The sequence below is a fragment of the Pantherophis guttatus genome, chromosome 15 (genome assembly GCF_059756535.1).
Source record: "Pantherophis guttatus breed Tessera chromosome 15, ASM5975653v1, whole genome shotgun sequence".
Lineage (NCBI taxonomy): Eukaryota > Metazoa > Chordata > Lepidosauria > Squamata > Colubridae > Pantherophis > Pantherophis guttatus.
Genome location: NC_142077.1, coordinates 16395191 through 16399431, shown reverse-complemented (window position 1 = coordinate 16399431; position 4241 = coordinate 16395191). Strand labels below are relative to the sequence as shown.

Here is a 4241-nt window from a genome sequence, read left to right as displayed (position 1 = left end):
CTCCATCCCCAGAGAAGGGGCAGAATCTGGGGCTCCCCGACCTCTCCAGGCGACCAACGGTTCCCCCCTCAGAAGGAGCCGCTGTGGCTGAAGGGAATTCGGGGCTTGAAGCCCCTTCAGAGTCGGTTCATCCATGGATAAGCCCCGCCCCCAGGTAAAGGCAGCCGTTGGTGGTTATTTTTCAAATCTCAGGTCCAGGCCAATCAGAGCCTTGGCTTGTGACATCAGAGGCTCCTCCTGAGCTCATTGGCTGGAGCTCACCATGGCAACTTCCAGCATCCTTGGGGAGTCTGGACCACATAATGGAGGCTCTGCTCAGCATCCCTGGAAAGTGGCTGGATTGGATGGCAGCACTGGGGGCATCGCAGGGCCTCCCTCGCCTGGGCTCCTCAGGAGGGAGAGACCCTCCCCTTTAAGGCAGAATTAGGGGGGGAGAAATGAGTGAAATGGGGTTCAACCAAACACAACAGACGTGCTGATACCTGCCGTGTCTGCAGCCTCCATACCTGTCACCAAACTCCTCATCCACCATCTCGAAGGTCCTTGTCTCGGGAAAGGGGCTGGGGCGGCTGGCGGTGAAGTACACTAGGAAAAATCTGCAAGGTTTAAGGCCCAAAAATTGGCTTCAGGCTGTCCCAGTTGGATGGAGATTGTGACCCCAAAGCGAAAGGTTGACCTGCTTAATGATTTGGGGAAATTAACCTAAACTATGATTCCGTTGGCCAGATAGTAGTTATTTCCCAAACACACTTGGCCTGGCAACAGAAGTATTCATTTATTTTCATTTTTTATTACTTAGGTTTTTATACCACCTTTATTATTTCTCTAAATAGCTCAAGGCAGTGAACGTATCTAAGATTCCTTCATTCCCACAAGAACAACCTTGTGAAGGCTGAGAGAGGGACTGGCTCCAGGTCACCCATCTGGCTTTCGTGGCTGAAATGGGACTCGTAAGTACTTGGGAGGGGGGGGGATCTGTCTTAATTCCAATGATCATCACCTTTTCCTGTTATCAGAAATCATAGTAATACAAAGACGGCCAAATTGATGGAGAGCCAACTCCTTTGGAGGGTTTTGAGCAACAATATGCCTTGAGTTGGACTCGGAATCAAATGGGAAGTCAGGATAATTTGAAGAGAGATCAGTATTGAGGGATTCTGTTGGTGTTTCTTGAACTAGGCCCCTTTAAGGTATGGGGGGAGACTTCAACTCCCAGAATTCTCCAGCCAGCCAGCATGCAGAATTCTGGGAGTTGAAGACCATCCATGTGTTAAAGGGGCCAAGACTGTGGTTTTTACACAAAGTTATTGTAGTGTAATTTAATGACTGCTTTAGGCTATTGTCATTTGATTGCATTAACCCTCATCTGTTCCCTATTTGTAGGTTAAGGTGACAAGGAAAAGGAAGCAGTCAATAGAAGCCTACAGCTGAAAGGGACCTTGTAAGTCAACTGCCTGCCTGCCTAATTGATTGATTGATTGACTGATTGATGGATTAATTCTATGCCATCAAGTTGAATGTTGATGCCTAGCAGCCCATAGATGATTTTCTCCATTTGATCTGCCCCAACCTGGTCCTTTGGGTCTCCCAACCTTCTCCCATCCCCACTATAGCTGCTTACTAGTGATCCTTCCCTTCTTTTCTTTCCTTCACCCATGTCAGCATTACCGACTTCTCCAGGGAGCTTCGTCTGCATTGATTGACAGCATTGAAACTGTGTGGACTCTGAGTGGCCAAAGAGGTAGATGGATGACCTGTCCCCAGTCTGGACTTTCAGGTCTCCCTAAAGTTCACCCCTCCACACAATAATCAAATCCACTAACCTTACCCCAAATTGTCTTCTCTTCCCTTCCACCTTTCCCAGCATTAGGAACGTCTCCAGAGATCTGATTTTCACTTGATGTGCCCTCAAATATGATATTTTGAACCTGGTGGTTTTTAGTTGAGAACAGATCTGGGTAGATTATATCTAAAGGATCTTTTGGCAGGAGACCCTCTGCAGATTGTCCATTGGGTCTTCACTCCTCCTGCATCTCATTCTAGCAGAAGATGATGGACTCCAAAACTGTAGGAAAAAGCCAGAGTGGAGAAGGCAGGTTAGCAAAATTGGCCCTGAACGGAGAGAGGATGTGACTGTGTCTCTTCATTTTTCAAACAGGTCAGCAACAAGGAAGAAATGGTCAATCTCCTTGGGCGATCTCTCAGCGACCATTGATGGTCCCAACCTCCAGGTTGATGAACTGAGAGACTCCTTTGACTTTCAGTCCCAGAAATTCCAGAAAGACAATCAATGGATGAAAGATCAGCACAGCTTTCTCCAGGAGAAAGTGGATCAACTTAAGACCACAACAGAAGACCTGCAGAAAACCTGCAGAAGATCATGCCATCAGTTACAGCTAGAGAAGAAATCTTTGGTGAAATACATTCAAGAACTCCACAAAGAACTGCATGAGGTCACTACCCAGCTGTCCATCTCAATGAAGAGAAAGCTGACTCTGAGAAAGACCTCAAAGAGGTGAGGAACCTTCTGCCAGAGGTTAAGAAGCACCTCCAGAGTCTGCAGCATGAACTGGCTGAGATGGACCACAGTTACCATATGGAGAAAAATCACTTCAACCAACTGAGAAAGCCAACTGAGAAAGCGTGCTTCAGAATATGAGAGAAAACAAACAGAAGGACCTCAAAAGTCTGCAGCAGCCACATCTGACCTCCCAGATCCGGCTCTGGCCAGACTCACCTGGCACAATAGGTAGCAAGTCCCCCCCTCCATCTTCTCCCAGGTACACCAGATGGGAAACATGATGTAACTCTACTTTATTGGAAGGGAACATAAGAGAATCTTGCATGTCTGAAAGTACAAATCTCCCACCAATGCTTTTGAAAGCCTAAAAAGTGAGGGTCATTTCTAAGGTTCTTTCTCTGCCAATTATGCACCTGGGGGCTCCCCCACCTTATCTGATCATTCCCTGTGGAGCATCTTCTCCATCTATTCTTCTATATTGTCATTAGTACAAGCGGGATAGTTGAAGAAATAGGATTTTTTCAGGATGCAACATTTATATCAACTCTCAGACAAAGCTACTTTGATGTTGTTTTAAAAACACCACCCAGCTTTTAGAACAATATCTATGATTTCCTAATAGAGTACATAAGTAAAATCCAGTAGAAAAATATACAATTTTTAGCAGGAGGACTTAACAAGCTCTCCTATTTTATATAAGAACAAACGAATGGCAGCTACAATGTGAATCTTTCATTAAGATTTCATTGTACTTTTTCTCATATCATTTCTTTTTCTTAAATCAATTTTTTATTTCATTCAAAACCTCCAAAAAAAGGGGGGGGAATGACAAACAAGCCCCCAAAGCTAAATAAAACTAGATTAAAAACTGCATAAAAAAGAAAAAAGGGAAAAAAAGAACCAGTTCAGGTGAGGAAACCAGGAGTAAGGGAAAAAACCCCTGCTGAGTCTGGCTGCCATCTTGGGGAGAGTCGGAAAAGCACTTTCCTTCCAGTGGTTCAGCAGCTGCCACCCCTGGATGCTCAGCCAGCAGTCTTGAGTCCTGCAGGTCATTTTCCACCAGATGTCCAGGAATTTGAATCCTTCGCAGGGTCCTTCCTGACCTGGGCAACTGGAGAGCCCATCTGGGTTTCTGTCATGTGTGTTTTTCCCCATTGTTTATGGGAGAGGCATTCTTTGTCCAGTTCCTCTCATGAGTCCTGTCCAGTATGGTTGAACCTCAGGTGTAGCCCTCATCTTCCTCTGAGCACACAAGCCCCACAACCACGTCAAGGTTCTGCCTCACAGGGGGATTGTGGTTCTTCACACCGTCAGCCAGACTGGATGTCAGCTCTTCCAAGGAAAGCGGCCTTTGGCAATTGACCGATGGTGAGGTTGTCAATGCCATGGGTGTCGAAATGGGGCTCCAATTGTTTTCGGATTTCACCGATGGCAGTTATTCATCATGGGGCAAAACAAGCACCAATTTAATATTTTAATAATAAAATAATAAATAAGCAAGAAGCAATAAACAAATAAAACTTAGCAACCTAATTAGTATTTAAAATTACCAGGCTCCCACTCTTCTTCCTTTTTAGCTTCCAAGGCCAGCCATCCCCACCCAAAAACCCAAAGCAGGAAATGCAAAGCAACCCAGGACACCAGGTGACCTCAAGAGACCCCAAATCCTCTCCCTTCAGCTAGGACTCTTCTTGTGGACAAGTCCTTGGTCCACTCACTT

At 45.7% G+C, this 4241-nt stretch overlaps 1 long non-coding RNA gene across 1 annotated transcript; it reads left to right on the top strand.

Moving 5' to 3' along the window:
* The first annotated feature begins 838 nt into the window (after positions 1-838).
* LOC148111999 (uncharacterized) lies at positions 839-3191 on the top strand. The gene is made up of 3 exons (XR_015730005.1): positions 839-950; positions 1384-1441; positions 2159-3191. It is a non-coding gene; the product is annotated as an uncharacterized LOC148111999 (long non-coding RNA).
* Positions 3192-4241: the final 1050 nt, after the last annotated feature.